This window comes from Pteronotus mesoamericanus, unplaced genomic scaffold (assembly GCF_021234165.1).
Source record: "Pteronotus mesoamericanus isolate MK-2021 breed Mesoamerican mustached bat unplaced genomic scaffold, CSHL_Meso_final contig_68, whole genome shotgun sequence".
Lineage (NCBI taxonomy): Eukaryota > Metazoa > Chordata > Mammalia > Chiroptera > Mormoopidae > Pteronotus > Pteronotus mesoamericanus.
Window position 1 is genome coordinate 18,039,221 of NW_026555234.1, and position 18,350 is coordinate 18,057,570.

The window sequence follows — 18,350 nt, forward strand, 5'->3', positions numbered from 1 at the left end:
CAAGGTGCCTCATTGAGACATCATTGTCCTATACACAATGTTTCTTGTATTTTGTAACTTCTTCAATAAATGTCTTGATTTTATCATATTATATTCTGTACGGGATCTTTTAAATATATGTATCAACTCCCACCCCTAGAGTAGGAATTTCTCTCTGGAATTAATTATATTTATTTAACTTCCATGATAATTTCTTTCTCTTACCATTTTCCTCCCCATTTTGCCTTGTCATTTCCATCAACACATTATTTCAGAGCATCTGGATTTAAGAGGGCATGGGTAGAGGTGCAAGAGGGTTATACGAGAGATGAATGCTAATGAAAAGAGAAACTATATTATTAAAAACGAATAACAAAAAAATTCTCATATTTTGAATTGCTTGGATCACTTGCACCGTGTTTCTTATCTCAATTTTCTCCTGGCTTGCTCTTCAGCTGTGTCTATGCTCCCAATCATCTCAAGTAATAAAATTATACTTTGATACGTTAAGCAAACGCCTTTTAATGCTTAAGGACTATAATTGTGCCTATTTTATTTTACTTTATTTTTAAATATATAGTTGCAAAAATCCAATTAATTTATCTATGGTCTTAATCATAGTAGATATAATTCAACCCAAAGTCTAACAGAAAGAAGGAGAGTAGACATACTTTAAAGAAAAACACTTCCCTCGCGCATTTCTAAAACAATACCAGTGTAATAACTGAAGGAGGACCTGTTACATGGAGTGCATTGTGGCAGTGTGCGACCTGCCAGGCTGTAAATGGCCCGTCAGTGATGGTTTGATTCACACAACGTGGATAGCAGTGGTGATTTTAAGAGAATGACTGAAAAATGACTCCATCAAAAGCTATTGCTGTTGTGAAAACATTATAAATGTCATCGAACTAAAACAATTTACGACTAGCAAGAGGTGTCATAGAAGGACATGCTGAAAGAAGACTGAAAAGCAATGGTGTAACAGACTATGTTACTGGAACTTCAGAAAAGATACTGTGTCATTTCCTCATACATGATGAGAATGCTACTACTGCAGTTACTGCAAATCCTCAAGAAAAAGATTTTTGAACATGGCTTCTGAAAATTAGAAGACTTCTGTTAAGTAAGTATACATTTTAAAAATTATTACATGTTTTAATATGTTTGGTATACCCATCCTCATCATTAAATATTTTGTATATTATGCACTATGACTTTCATTACTTGGGTTACCCATGTGTTTTTAATCTATGAAAAGTGATGTTATATATTTAATGATTTTTTATTGGTTTCAACTACATGGACAGATAGAGATAGCTGTAACTTCGATAATATCTTTTTTTAACTTTTAAATTGTGAAATTTCAGGTTTAAAAAGTTCACTATATATTATTTGTAGTAAAAATTTGTTGGATTTTATTTCTGAAACTCATCTATAAATAAATAAAGAGAAAACATGTAGTAGAAACATAACACAGAAAACTCAAACTCCTTTGTCCTTACTTTAAATTTCATAAAAAGTCTATATGTCTCTTGCCCAGCATCTCTTGAAGCAAGGGGTGCCCTGTGAAATGTAGGCACAAGCCCAAAGGCCATACCCCATGTCTTCTTCCCTCTTCTTTTTTTAGAAATACACATGAGAATAAGGAGAAAAATTATGCATAGACTTTAGTCATGACATTAGCCATTAGTTCTGTGGTGGTCTACTCCCATCTTTTTATTAAGTGAAAAAAATAAGCACATTGTTTATGTATTTTTAACTATATAAGTCAAGTCCTGTTATTTTTCAGCTCAAATATGTCTTAACTTACATTAAAGAATAGACTTTCAGACAAAATTAGAATTATAATATCAAAGTTTTGTTAATTTCTTATATAATCTACTGCCCCTTCTCTATGAAACATGAATTCCTACCAAATCCAATTCCTCATCTCCCATTATTTTGTTATTTTTTTTTTTACAAATAAAGGGAGGAAGTGCCTACTTTGTGTGGGCTGAATATATTTTCTTCTTGTAGTTGAGCCTTGATTGATGTTGGCAGCTCAGTGGGAGGGATTTACCGAGGCCAGTGAGCTACAAACCCTGGCTGTGTCCACTGACCACCAACCTCTCTCCTCCATGGAGGATCAGCTGTGCAGGGACAGGGTGGTGGTGCTCTGACAAGGTCTGTAGCTGTCTACTAGGTGTATGGGCTCTGGAGTTTCCCAGGTGGTGCAAGGCAAGGTCAGTTGCAACCTGTGTTCTGCCTGTGGCCACCCTGCATGAGCTATAAAGCAATCTGAGGTGTCTGCAACTGGTGCTGAACTTGGAGGCTCCCATTCAAAGCAAAGCTGTGAATCTAGGTTGGCTGTTGCTAGTAATGGGCCTGGGATCACTTAGCAAATGGTGTGAGGGCTGAGGGCTCACTGAGGCCAGCTGTTGCTTGTTTGAGAAATTTAGAAAGCTGTGAAGCATGGGCCATGACCAGCCATTCATATAGAAAAGTCACTGTTAACAGTTTGAGTGGGGCTGTATGTTGGGTGGGATGGAGTCTCAGGTGATAGGGCAAACAGTGTTAGCCAGATTGATGGAGAAAAGATATTATTTAGAATCTAAGGGCACGTAAAGAACTTTCCCAAATAAGAAAAATAACTAAGAGAGTTTATCATCACCCAGCCATTATTATATCAAGTGTTAAAGGAACTTATTTAAGTAAAAAAGGATCAAAACTATGAACAATAAAATAGCAATATATATCTATGAACAATTGAATCTAAAAACCAAATTAAGCAAACAAGGAAACAGAGATAAAATCATGCATACAGAGAGCCTTTTGATGGTTGCCACATGGATAGTGGTGTGGGGGAATGGGTGAAGAGATGAGGGGATTAAGAAATACAAATAGGTAGTTACAGAATAGCCACAGGGTTGTAAAGTACAGTATAGGAAATAGAGTAGGAGTTTGAGTAGTGGACCTTGGACATGCTGACAGCAATAGAAGCTAAACTACTATAGGAGGATGTCCAAAGCCCACACGGTGGATGCACCTTGAGTATCCAGCTTGGGTAATAGGGGAGGCTGTGCTGCTGAACTTTACAGGACACCCACTACATTCACTAAGCCTGGGAGATATAGCAGCTCTACATAATACATAGAAACAAACACAGGGAGGCTGCCAAAATGAGGAGCCAAAGAAACATGGCTGAAAAGAAAGAACAGAGCAAAACTCCAGAAAAAGAACTAAACAAAATGGAGACAACAAATCTAATAGATGAAGAATTCAAAATACTGGTTATAAAGATGCTCGATGAACTTAGTGAAGGCTTCAACAATATTAAAAAAATCCAGTCAGAAATAAAGGATACACTAAATAAAGAACAATATACAGGGAATCAACAATAGAGAGGATGAAGCCAAGAATCAAATCAGCAAATGAGAACATAAGGAAACAAAAAATAATCAATCAGAAAAGCAAGAAGAAGAAAAAATCCAAAACAAAATAAGGATAGTACCAAACCAGTATTATATGAAATGTTACAGGATCTTTAAGAAAAATAAGATAAAGAATATGAACAATCAAATGGCAATAAATACATATCTATCAACACTTAATTCTAAAAAACAAAATAAACAAAAAAGCAGAACAGAAATAAAATCATAGAGAATGTTTGATGGTTGTGGAACGGGAGGGGGTTGGAGGATGGGCCAAAAAGGTGAAGGGAATAAGAAGTACAAATTGGTAGTTACAGAATAGTCATGGGGATGTAAAGTACAACCTAGGGAATAGACTGGCCCAAGAACATATATTAATGACCTGTGGTCAAGGACAATATTGTGGGGATTGTCTGAGGGAGTGGGAGGGTGGGGCTGAGTAGAGGGGGAGAAAGGGGAAAAATTGGGACAGCTGTAATAGCGTAAACAATAAAATATAATAATTTTTAAAAGTTAGTTTTACAATGATATTTTACAATTTTATATTTTATAAATATTTTTGCATAGCTTAGTCAATTTCCTTTTTTGTTTTTTAAAAAGTTATAATGTCTACATCCAGCTTATCCACCTGTGGTTTATGCAATTATTTCACTAAATATTTGGCTATATTTTATTAAGAACCTCAAATATGTCTTATTCTTCAGGTTCCTGCATAACTAAGAATTGTTACCTGTTGCCTTTATAATGGAAAGGAAATTAGCCTTGTATACAGTTAACGGATGTTTTATGATTTTTGAGAACTATTAGAAATTATCTCACTGTACATTTTAAAAATCTTTAAGGATTTTTTTTCCTTTCTATTATGCCTAAATACTCTTGTCCCAATCTGTACTTACCTTTTCAGAAACCACAATTTTGCTGATGTTGTTCGTTTATATAGTCTTCCATGTTTCAATACTTAACTTCTCAAAAATCAGCTATTTATCATGACAGTTTTATATATTTCAGAATTATATTAGCTGTTAGGAGATAATCATTTCCTTCTGAGAATTTGAGTTGCACTGGTTTTTATAAACCTTGATTCCAATATGGTGTTCTTTTCTGTTACGCTTTTCTTATCCGTTATTTTTCTTCTACCTTCCTTTGAGCTCTCACATTTCTGTAATTCTGCTTCAATTATCTTTTTTAGTTTTTTACCTCCTTTATCAAGACCATTTGAAGCCATGTTTACCACAAGTATTAATTTGTTTTCTTAGTTAAATTCCTTTCTGATGTAGTGTCTTCTTTTGCTTTTGCTTTGTGTGCTTTCCTTTCCCAATAGACACATTATATCTTTTCTATTTATCATGCGTGTGTTTTTGGACAATGAGTATGGAAATGAGAGAGTGAAGTGAGATAAGGCAGCTCTTGGCTTGAATTTTGGTATGTGGTAGCAAACATCCTTTGCCAACGTAATTGTTTTGTTCAGGGAATAATGTTTCTGCATTTTTGTTGTTTAAAATTTGTGAAACACAGCATAGTCCTTTACATCTCAGGCTCTCTATGTTGATAATTTGTTTTCTTGGTCTCTTACCCTTCATCTAGCTGCCTTGTATCTGACCATCTTCCTCAGCAGAGACTTGCAAAATTTGTAAAGTTTGTCAATATGAATTTTCAAATTCATATTTCCAAAGAAGATTTGTAAAGTTTGTCAATATGAATTTTCATTTAACTCCATTTCCCAGGCCATTCTGCAAAATCTTAGCTAGGTCATTCCAAAAATGTACTGTCAACTACCTATCTTTTTTAGGACTACAATATTTAGTTTTAGGAGAAATTTATTTTTTGTTCAGGTTTTGAAGAGGTATGGAAGACCCCCAGAAATAATTGCATTAAATTTAGGGCGGACACTTCACTTCACCATGTAAATTAGATTACGGCAATTAACTGCCATTTTAAAACAAAATCTATGTACCATTCTCTGAAATACAGTCTGAATATCTAAAGAAAAAAAGATCATGAAAATCTTTAAATTTCCTGTTGTAAGTCCTTCTTGGTTTAGAATTTATATATTCACTTCTGATGGCTCTATTAAATTTGAATGAAGGTTTGAGTGGGGTAAAGCAATCCTTCATTTTCTTCAAAGAGCTAAAACACCTATATTTGAAAATCATACCTGATCCGTGAGTTCTGCCTCAAAAGAAGTGATTCAAGTCAGAGCATCTATTTTCTGTGCATGTTTTCCTGAGTGTACTTGCTGAGATATGGCATAGGAAATACTTCCATCACTGGAGTTCTGATCCGCACTGCCTTTTGGACAGGGAAATAAATTAAATAGAGAGTAACCGCAGGGCAGGGAATATCTGGACATTACTAAGGAACTTGATGAAAGTTGTTTGAAATCTATAAATAATGTGATCCTTAGCAACTCTCTAACTCCATATCACTTTAAAAACTATCCCAGTGATTGATCTATAACAGAGCATGTTTTATTTTGTATTTATTATTTTTTGTGAGAAAAAACCTTCATGTATGAACATCTGAAGCAGTATGAAAGTCAGAAGCTCCAGTTAGGTGCAACAAACATAGATATAATGCTAAGAAAATCTAGTCCATAACTAATAAGATTTAAGTTTGAGAGCATAATGATCTTTAAAGCAACAATCCTCAAATTTCAGTATGGCACTGTACATTGTTCAATAAGCAAGGCTAGAATGGGCTACAGACTTTTTATTTTTAAGATTATATTGAGTGGCATAGAATTACATAAAATGATTCGAACAAAGGTATATGAGCTTGAAAAATACCACTTCACGTGGATAAAACGCGGACGTTATAGCCAGTTCATACGGCCCACAGTTTCCTGAAGATGACGAGATTTTCTAGCAGGGGTGTTCAACTTGCAGCCCATGGGCCACATGCAGCCCAGGATGGCTACGGATATGTCCCAAAACAAAATTGTAAATTTACTTAAAACTCTTTTTTTTTTTTTTTGCTCATCAGTTTTCATTAGTGTTTGTGTATTTAATGTGTGGCCCAAGACAACTCTTCTTACAGTGTGGCCCAGAAACACCGAAAGGTTGGACACCTCTGCTAGAAGTAGCTTTTCTCAGCTTACCCTATTTATAAGTTATTATTGTTCAATTTCTACTAAAATGTGTGGTATAACTAGCTACTAGAAGAGGATTGCAATTCTGTTAATATTAGGGTCAGCAGGGGAACCTGACATTAAAAACTTAGGTCAAGAATCAATAGGAAGGGAAAAAAAAGGATCTATAGGGTGGGTCTCATTAGAAAACTGAGTTGTACAGAGGCTTAGGTTAAAACTATTTCGAAGAATTTGTGAGCTTTAAGGTAATAAAACATCTTTTCAGAGATTGTAGCATGCGAGGAACCCACCCACAGTACGTATTATGAACAAAGAACCAAAAAAAAGATCTTTTGACTAAAATGGGAAGAACAAAATAAAAGAATATTTAAAAGAAAAGGTTAAGAAAAAAGGACAATTTACAAGATATTAAACTATTAATCTGCCACCACATGAGGCCCCTTCAAGTTTACAAAAGCTTTGCTTTCTTCCCCTTCCATTCTTGCTCATGCTTCTTCCTCTCCTCCCTGGTCTGGAGACAAGGTTGTTGCAAGTATTCTTCTGGACGCTAATGCTATTTACATGCTTGTTCAGAGATTTCTTTTCTTTACATTGTCCCCATGGTTTCAGCTTTCCTTTGTGTGGTTCATAGTTGGGGGAACGGTACCAATTTGCTTGGAGATGGTTTCCTTTTGGAGACTGAAGTCTGTGCTCCTGCAGCTGGCAAATTGAAGGGGGTAATAATTGCCCCCAAATCCCGCTTTGTGATCTGTAACTTCTTTCATCCCAAGCACAGACTGGTCGTTTGGGGTATCCCCAGATATGGTCACATGTGGAGTCTTTCTGGCAAGAGTCTTGGTCAGTGAATGCTTGTACTCACTGTCTTTTGTAACAGCTGAAAACCTGATATTCATTTTAGTTGCCAAGAGTGCAGTGCTTGACAGAGCCCTTCATGCACAAGGCACGCTGGCTTGCCACATGCTGACTTGCAGCGCCCTGGGCCCCGCCTTCGGAGCACCACTGGCTTGTGGGAGTACAAGCCACAGAGAGGCTACCTTGGTGACCACCTGAAGTTGCCACCACTTCCTTAGTGCTGGACTGATTCAGTTTGGTGAATAAATTATGTTGTTCAAACTGTTTCTTTTTTCCCTTAACATATGGGGCAATGGATTCCTTTCCATAAAACGAGCTTCACGAGGCTTCTTAAAGTCTGGAGTAGAACTTGCAAGTATTTAATTTTCCCCCCCAGATTAGGAAAACCCATCATTGTATATGGACCTCTTTGTTTCTGAAGATACCTTAGAGTCTTCATTACCATTTATTCCACTTTTTCCTGAGGATACCGCATTCTTATCTCCTTGGCTCTCATTGGTAGAAAAGGAACTTCTGGACACCCCTGAGAGCCTGGCTTTCCTGCTTTTCTTGATTCTGGAACTCTGCAGGATCACCTGTTTCTATCTCTGAAGGATCCTACTGGGAGCCAGGATTCCTGTGCACAGTCCTGCCCATTTTCCTCGTTTTGGTGGCATGGCCAGCTGGCTCCCTCAGCTTGTTCCTGCTTTCAGAAACCTATCTGCTCTCAGGTTGCTGAAACTTGGCCTGGCTCTTGGCCAGGTTCCTCAGATGGCTGTCCTTGGAGGTGTCCATCTCCTCCAGGGAGGGGACGGTCACCACATCTGCAACCCAGGCAGCCGTGCAGGTTGTCCTCTAGCCTCCCCTGTGCTATTCAAAACTTCGGTGCCCCGGGCATCTTTTACTAATTAAATTCCAATTTGTGTCCTAATGATGGGCATGTTTTTTAAAAAAATTGTCTACAATATTGTCAATTCTTTAAGGGCAAACATTGTTTGTTTGCCTGTTTGTTTTTAATGTAGTTTGTGTCATTCCTGTGAAAGCTTCATCCAAATAATTAACAAATACTTGATAAGTATTGGTTAAGAAGCCTGTGTTAAACTGCAGTTACAAATTAATCACAGAATTTTAGTCATTTAACAGAAAAACACTTTTAAACCTAGCTCAGGGCACAACGGCATTGCTGGTCCTGAGGGGAGGAAGGCTCTCTGTGCACAGTCACCGACGGATGGGCTGATGGGGCCTCTGGCATCTGCTAATTCCATCTGAGCCTTGTGACCGCCTTTTTCACTTCCGTAAGTGAAAGAGGGCTTAGTGCACTTGCTATTTTATACCTCGGGCTTGAATGCTTTCTGCTTGAAACTCATTGGCCAAAAAAAACCACATCACCTTTCCTGAATGCCCAGGAGATGGAAAATATGGGAAGTATACAACCATTTAGATAACAATAATTATCTTTTCTATGTGGGAAGGGATAAAGTTCAATTAAATGCATTTATGTGGGGGGTGAGATAAATGTGCATTAATCAACAAATATATTCTGAAGACATTGTGCCATCTGATTAGGAATGAATTAGATACTAAAATGTGTCAGGTATGCTATTTAACTCAAGGAGTTTTAATGCTAACTGTGGAAAATGCATACTTATTAAATATCTTATCCTATTAATTATCTTGTCATTTAAGTAGTTTGGGCTATTTGGGAGAGGGGAGGTAAAAAAGTAAATATATTTAATTTTAAATGTTGTTCCATTAGATAAGCTGTCTGTACTTCTGTTAGAAATTATGAAGGAATTAATTGAAACACATGCGATATTTAGCAATTATACAAATGCTCTTCTCTAAATGCAGACAGATGGCTCATAGATTCTACTATAGATTTTTTACCTCATATTACTGTTGTGGCTTCATTTTATATCACTGTTTTGAATGTGAAATTAAAATATTAGGTTAAAATTTCATATATATTTGATGAAATAGCTGGGGAAATCATACCTATATTTTACCAGTTAGTACAATAGATTATGTGGCAAGTAAAAATATTTTCAGCAATGTGGAAACTCAAATCATTTTTCTTCTCTAATTTTATTATTTTTCTCAAAAAAGAATACAGAAAAAATATTTGCTGGAGCAAATAACGTATGATACATTTTGGGAGTACTCTCGTCAAAGTCACCAAAAAGTTCAAGAACTCAGCAGAAATTTGAATGTCTAGGTGTCTTTGCAGTTAGCATAATAATAAATAGAAAGTAAATAAAACTCTCTATTTAGGTTTAGTCCTGATACTTTCTAGTTTATCTTCTTACCTCATCAAGAACTTCTAAAAAAGTTTTCAATAAGTAGATTTAAAAAGCACTAGAGACTAAGTGAATTGTACTGAAGGTATAGATTGATTTTGAGATAAGTTATATTTTGTAATATTATTTCTACCCATCCAGGAACACAGGATGACTTTTCTTTTCTGCAGATTTTATTTTATCTTTTAATAACATGCTCCCACTTTTTCCACCTATGTTTTCTTTTTTTTGTTAAATTTATACACAAATATTTCATAACATTTCTTCATTTTATTCTGTTGGATTTGTTATTTTGAATAGATTAATTTTCCCATTAATTTTTCTAGTTGTTTACTTCTAAATTCAAAACAACCTACTTTTTGTAATCATTGTTTTTATATCAAGCCACTTTTTTCAAATTATTTTGCTCATCTCAGTAGTTTGGGAGAGAAGATGGGGATTGTAGGTATAAATCATACCATCACAAGGAAACATGATTTTATCTATTTTTTCTAAAATTTTTATGATTATCCATTTCCTGTGTTCCAAACTTGAGTGAAAACTCAAGAAAATGTTATATAATGTAGTGAGTTGGGCTCCAGTTGACTTTATTTTAAATAATTTACTTTAAATAGAATTGTGTCATGTAAGGTAATGTTTGCTTCAGGATTTCGGTAAATGGTTTTTAAAATGTTTACTTCTATTTCTGTACACCTATGGTTTTCAGAAGGAATGAATTTTTATGTTACCAAATAATTTATTGGAATCTACCAATAGAATTTTTTCACTTTTTTCTCCTAAAATGTGTGAAGGTTATATATATATGTGACAAAATGTCAGACATTGAATCATATTTTGATTAACTGAATAAACCCTGCTTAGTAATTATATGTTATATTTTATGCATTACTTGCTTCTATTTGTTAATATTTTAATTAGTATATTTGCTTTTGTTTTCATAAATAATTCCTCTCTATCATTTCTTTGTGTCCCTAATTTCTTTTTTGAGATTGGATATTTATATCAAGCTGGATTCATAAAATAAACTTGAGAATCATTTGTCTCTTTTTACAGCTTCGAATAATTTAAATAAAATTGGTTAGTTAAAATTTAGTTAATCCAGATCCTTTTTTAAATAATGTAGCTTTTAAATACATTTTCAATTCCTTCTGTGAAATTTTATCATTTCAAGGTGTCTACTTCTTAGATTAATTTTAGTAATTTGTATTTGATAGAAATTTACTTCTTGAAGTTTTTTTAAATGTGTTTTATAGATTTTAATATGGGATATTGTACAAAGCTTAGATTTCTCCTATATATTTTATTAATTCTCCTTTTTTATTCCCAATTCATATGTTTATTTTCTCCCCTTTTAATTAATTTTATAAAACTTATAAAGATATGAGTTACTGAATGTAGGTGTTTTGACTACTATTTTCTTTTTTATTAACTTTTATTTTATCATTATTAAATTCATCTTCCAATTTTATTTTGGTGTGTTTTATTGTTCAATTATGTTGTTTGCTCTTGATTTTATAAAAAGCAAGCCTCTTAAATTTGGGTATTCATTATTTTATAATGATGGTATTTTAAGACTACCCTTTTTTGTCAGTACCTTAGCATCATCCCATAGGTTTTGATATGAAGTGTTTTCATATTTATTGCTTTCTACGTGGTTTTTAATTTCCCTTTGGATTATCTTGTAGTTCCCCATATCATAGAAATGTTTCTAAATTCAAAAGTAGTTATGGTTTTTCAGTCATTAAATTACTTAGTTCTACTTTTGTGGGTGATGACAAGTATGGGGTCTAAAAATGGTCATTTTCAAGGACTTTGTGAAGATTAATTTTGTGAATTTATTTATGAATTGTAGTACATGAGATATTTTGTAAGTTTTCCACAGACTTAATAAAGCACGTGCATTCTGTATGAGATAGCCATAATTCTAACAGTTCCAAATTAAATTGGTTTTATTAATCACATTTTTATACTATGTTACTATTTATTGTCTTCTGCATCACTGAAACTTCAAATACTACAATTGTTCTTTATATCAGGAGAATTTTCTTCCAATATCTTTTACAAACAGTTGCTCCCTGCAATCTGTATCTTTTTATTCTTCCTGTGACAAGCATAACCATGAATTTCTATTTGCCAAGCACAGCCCTAGCTAACGTCAGTGATTCCAGCAAATTTATTAATATTTCTCCCTTTTCACTCACAAAGTGTCCAGTTTTGATAATAAATTATAGGGTCAGCTTATTTATAAATCTTCCTATTCACATGTTAAACTCCTAGAATTATTCTCTAAAAACCTTGCCTCTTCTCATACCACTCATATGCAGTTGATTAAGCTGTTGGCTCCAAAATATCACCCCTCCCTCTGTATACACCCTTTTCCATGTGACTGCAGTTACCTCAGAAAAGTTGGAGTAAAATTCCCATCTCTTGACTTGGGGCTAAGTCATGTGAATTATTTTAGCTAATGGGGTACTTGCAGATGTGATTAAAATCAAAACATGAATTGTGTGTGTATGATGAGGCTTAGCCTCTTGTTCTTCTGCAATCATCATGAGAATATATTAAAGCTATCACACTGGTCAAAAGGAAAATGAACCACATCTGGATCAAATCTGGACCATTCTGTAGTTTTAAGCCAAGTTCAGAAGAGCCCTGCCCACCTCAGTCAGTGACTCCCAAGTAACGGACAATGTTTCAGCAATAATAACATCAGGAAAGCTAACAGATGTGCCCTCTTTATATTTTTACTATGTATTCTTAGATATGTCTTCTATTTGCTATTTAAGGTTAAGTTTTTTCTCAACAGCAAACATCATATTTTCACCATTAAAAAAACAAAACTCTTAATTGGGAAACCACATTTTTAAGCACTAGAAAAAGTTGTCCTTACCAAGATACTTATTTTCTATCATCTCTGTTTCACTAAACATATTATCTGTGGGTTTTAACTAATTTCTAAGTGCTAGTTCTTGAACCCTCTTAAAGAGTATGCTATTTTTCTTTGTCAGCTCATTGGATTTATGCCTTAGTGATGGTATATCATTGATGTTGTCAGTTCTAGAACATGAAATCTTGTCTTCACCTTTGGGTTAGTGTTGTAGAAGCAAGAATGTTGCAAGGTAGTGCCTGATGTGGCACCTGGAGAGAGTCCCCCAATACAGGAGCCTCCCATTATATCCTAAGACCAAATTCAGGTAGCCTTGAGAACACTTAATGGCTGTCATTTGGGGCTCCACCATTAGACTTCATTAGAGTTTGCACAAAAAGGTAATAATCCCACCTGGCTTACACCAGGGGACTCCCACAGAATGCAAGGCTTTATTTGTCCTTAATGCCTTTAGACTCGAATACATATGCTATGTACAGATTGTCTTTTTCCTCTTCACAAATTTTCACATCAGATAACTTTTTTATATCATTTGTCTCAGCCTTCTGTGTGGCCCTATTAGTCTATTTTCTCAAAGTCAAAGTTCTTAAAATTGCTCTCTTGTTTTATTGTTGTTAATTACCTCTAATCATTTTCTCCATTCACATTTACTCATTAAACTTCTCCACTGGGGTTTGTACCATCACCACTCTATGAGGTCTTCTCTTGACAATTCTCCAATAATTTTCATGCCCAGAAACTCAGAGGGTGCTTATGAGTCCTCTTTTTAATTGATAGTAAGTAGTATTCTCTGTGAGTGATAATTCTCCCTTTTTAAACCTTTACTTCCTTCAGTCTCTCATTATGGCTCTATTTGGGACCATTTTTTTCCTAAAGCTCTGTATTTGTTTCCTAAACAATCTTCTCCGTTTAAATGTAGTATCTTCTTTCTGTTTTATTTTTATTGTGTATTTTGTTACAGTCGTCCCCAGTTTTTCTCCCTTTCCCCACCTCCACCAAGCCCCACCCACTCGCCACCCTAAGCCCATGCCAACATTGTTATCCACGTCCATGGGTTGTGCATAAATGTTCCTTGTTTAATCACTTCACCATCTTTCATCCCATCCCCTCCTCTTTTCCAGAAGCTGTCAGTCTTTTTTTATGTATCTAAGCTTCTGCTACTCTTTAGTTCGTGGGTTCATTGTATTCATTAGATTTCCCTAATAAGTGTGATCATGTGGTATTCGTCATTTACTGACTGGCTTAATTCACTTTGCATAATTTTCTCCAGGTCAGTCTATGCTGTTCAAAAATGTAAGAGTTTCTTCTTTTTTACTGTTTCATAGTATTTCACTGTGTAAATGTATCAAAGATAAAGAAACCATCTGCAAGACAAATAAAGAACCCCCTGTATGGGAGAATATTTTTCACAGTGATACTTCTGACAAGTTTTTAATCTCCAAAATGTAGAAAGAACTGAAACAACTCAATGCCAGAAAGACAAACAACCTGACTAAGAAATGGGCAAAAGACCTGAATAGACACTTCTTCAAAAAGGACATACGGAGCACCCATAGACATATGGAAAAAATGTTCATCTTCACTAATCACCAGAGAAATGTAAATTAAAACTTCAATGAGATATTACCTTACACCAGTCAGAATGGCTACCATCAATATAACAAATCAACAAGTGTTGGCCAGGATGAGGAGAAAAGGGAACCTGAGTGCACTGCTGGCGGAAATGCAGACTGGTGCAGCCACTGTGGAAAATAATATGGAATAACCTTAAAAAATGAAAAATAGAACTTCCTTATGACCCAGCAATTCCACTTCTGGGAATACACTCCAAGGATACTGAAACACCAATACAAAACTATATATGCACCGCTATGTTTATTGGAGCGCTATTTTCAATAGCCAAGATTTACTTAAGCTACACTTCAATAGCCTACGTCCCATTAGTAGATGAGTGGATAAAATATCTAGTATCTTCTAAATCTAAGTGCTATCATGCTCAGCCCTCTTCCACTCCATACATTTGATTGTGTCTAAAGCTCTTCAAACTGAACTCACAAACTTTGTCCCAAATTTTTTCTTTTGGAGTTTCTCTCTGGAAATTCATTATCATGTACTTAAATTCAGTTAATGAAATCTGAGGAGTCATCCCTGACCACTGCTACCACTTGGTTAATGAATTAATAGTTCCTATCAACTTTCCTAACAATCATTCACCAACACCATCCCGGTTCCGCTGGCATTTCTCACTTGAATTATTGCAATAGCCTTTTATTTAACTTCTCTTTAACTGCTCATTAAACACCTCTGCTCTCAAAGGACTTTGAAAAATCACAAAACAAATTCGGCCATTCCTCTCTATAGTAACTCCTAATTTCACTCTAAAAACGTGAACGAGATCTGCACGCGGCTAACATAGCCCTGCTAAGGGTGATACCACATGTTCACCTGCCTCTCTCACTTTGCTACACATTCCCCCTTGCTCTCTCTAATTCAGTCATGGTAATCTCTCCTAAGGTCCTAAGGTCCAAAGGTCACAGTCTCAAAAGATAACTTAAACCTAAACTTCTGTTTAAATTTAGCATTTAACTTTCTTATACATGAGGTATCAGCTGATTTATCACTTCGTAGAAGTGAACTTCCTTGTCATGCCAGACCAGGATAAGTCTCCAAAGGTTCTCAATGATTCTCCCCCATAAACGTCCTAGAGGAAAACATTGGCAGCAAAATTTCAGATATTCTCTTCACAGTTTCTTATTTGTTATCACTTAATAAATTATTTTCAGATAATTTAATACACATCTCCATAAGTAGTCTTTAAGTTCCCTGAAGCACCTGATCACATATATTCTATTTAGTGCTATGTTCCAGTACCTAAAATGGAGAAATAGAACAGGGAACTTAATTATTCTTTCAATTCCTCTTTGTCAGTTCCTCATTCCAGACCCACCTTCTCACTTTGTCTTAGGGGTTCAGTATATGAAAGTAAAGTATGTTTTTACTTATTTTATATGTAAACCTGTTAAATGGTTGTCAGTTCTTAAAGTTAAAACAAACTGTGTGCTTATGTTAAAAATGTGGGAGCAAAAAATTAATTTTGCATATTTTATGAATGTATTTTAATTTAATTTTCCAGTGCATCAGGATTATTTTAAAATAAGAAAGGAAGGATAATTTCTCCAGAAACATTAATGATTTTTTTATTTCTCAAATATGGGTAATGAGTACATCAGAGGAGATTGAAAAGATTAAGTGTAGAAAATACGAAAATATTTTATGAAACACAGAGTATCATTAAATCTAAGTTTTTATAATAGTACTCTTAGTCTTATACAAACATGGTTTAAAATAATGCATTGTATTATAGTCATTTTATTTCAACTAAACATATGAATAGTAACTGCTGCTCATTTTTCTAAAATTATTATAACTGTCTCTTACCTAATTATTACTAAAAGAATGCAAGTTATGTTCAAGACCAGTGGTATCAGGCAATGGAACTTTACTTAGAATCATTCCCTCACAAGTCAGAATCTAGCTGGCTAACAGAATACTCAAACTAGGATTTCTAGCTGACCACACCTAAAATTGACTGTGATTGTACATCTATGGCGGAGAAAAACCCTGCCATATATTTGAACTTGTAAAATCACAGCTCCATTGCTTTAGTGTCCATTTAACAGAGTGTTGTTTAATTAACATTTTTATGACAGGATAATTCCATTCTGCATCCTAATTAGAAAATGTCACATTCTAGAGCCAGACCACACACAATTTTATTTTATTTTATTTTGAAATTACGCTTCCAATTTTCCCCGGGATTAGATTTTAATGGTCAAATTCCCCATGCTCTGTAATTAGGCAGGTAGCCTCCAAGACAAACAGTGCTTAAAGTTTGGTTTTGGAACCAAATGAGACACTAGAAAGCACATATATCATTTGAAAAATAATAAGAATAATAAGGTGGATGACCATTTGCTCTAGCAATTAACTAATCTCTCAATTGCCATGTAGTATATTCCCTTGGAAACTTAATGCTTCAGTAAATTGGGGAATATATTTTAATATTGCCACATAATACATTTCTATACCCCTAACATTTAATAGTTGATATATAACTTCTTTATTATTTCCATTTGAGAAAATAGAATAATTATAAATTAGTTATCTCTTACTAAAAAATACTCTCTGAAACAAAGTGTTTAAAGTCTTATGTAATAAAATATTATTACTCAAACTACTTATTATGGGATAAACTAAAATATTCAAAGTGATTTTGTGGTATGAGTTCCAAATCCAACTTTAATAAATTCATTTCCAAAATATGAACAGTCAAAACTGTCTTGGAGCTCTTAAACTTCACCAACTACAACATCAAATTGAAACATACTATTTCTGCACTTTTTCTAAGTGAAAATAATGTAGTTTGCTTTCACACACAATCATGCGTACATCATTTCAATCTGCTTATTGTTTTCATGTAGCACCTTGCAGCAGGACTTAACTTCACAAAGCTCGTCAGCCCAAGCAGCCTGGCGTGCTTAGGGCTGCACGGTCATGCTAAGGCAATCTGACCACTATAGCATCTTAGGATATAAACAATACTACTGTATTTCTAATCTAAAAGCAACATTCAACTAAAATAAGACTGCTCAGCTCCATGTCAAGACACCTTGATTTGTTTATTTTAAAAGAGAAAATACAAAGTGCAAAAACCTAAATAATGCTAATATAATTGTTATTAAAATGCAGGAAAAATATATTTATTTCCATAAGAAGTTTCAATGACAAAAGAGATACCACCAAAACCCAAAAATGTATTTAAAAGTAGATGTTGCTATATAATTCATTTGGTGATAGAAATAAAATAATTTGCATAAAATGAAATCTTAAAGAATGTTTAATATTAAAGTGGATAAAATTATGAACAAATTTCTTAGGTACTATGAAGGACTTTTGTGATTTTGGATTGTATATCCAGAAGCAACATATCATTAAGCTGCAAGGTAATAGACACTTGCCAGCAAATTTAGCTGTATTTCATTGTGAAAACTGCATTCAACTTTAGGCACCTCATTTCTTACAAAATATAAAAAGGGGCCCATATTTCTGAAAAGGCCAGCATTAACGCGCAGGGATGGAGCGGGCATTTGGGGACCATGTTCACAGCAGTCATTTTCTCCCAGCTCCAGATCATGACCTGTTGTATACTCTTCATGGATTCTACATAAGCACACAGATTTTGATAAAATAAACTGAAAAATTTTTCTTAAAATAAGATTACAATACACTCATTTAAACATGAGACTTTGGGCCAACGATTGTCATTTTAAACAAGTCCCTGGAGCCTCTAAGTGTCAGAGCCAGCATTAAAACCCACATTCATGATAATAAAAAGCTTATTGCAACTTGTCCCATTCTTCAAGTCTCTCTAGCTAGTGTCATTTTACTGAATTAAAAGCACCACATTATTAAGTTTTTCAAAATACATTTGGGAATTCTTATTGTTAAATCACCAGGCTTTGGTATAAGACAAAAGTCCTTGTTCTGTTACCTAGATGTTGACCTTGGCCTAATTATTTAAGCTTTCACTTTCTTTTTCTATATAATGGAATTTCTAAGAGTAGCAATAGAGCTCCCTTGCATATCATAAAAGAAAACTGAAATAACATGCCTAACTCAGTACCTGGCACATAGCACAGGTTTTATCACCATTGACTATAGTCATGAATTGTGGAGAAGCATAAATAAGTAGGTGAATTATATTTCTTATACATCTCAGAAATTCTCTACCGAATACATACAATAAAAGACATGTGTAAATATTTTTTTAAAAACACATTGTTTTCAAATGAATAATA

The 18,350-nt window shown here is 34.4% G+C and overlaps 1 pseudogene; it reads right to left on the reverse strand.

The window, feature by feature from the left end:
• LOC129077644 (nucleolar and spindle-associated protein 1-like) overlaps nt 1–18,350 on the reverse strand; it is a 75,306-nt pseudogene that overhangs the window by 44,740 nt on the left and 12,216 nt on the right.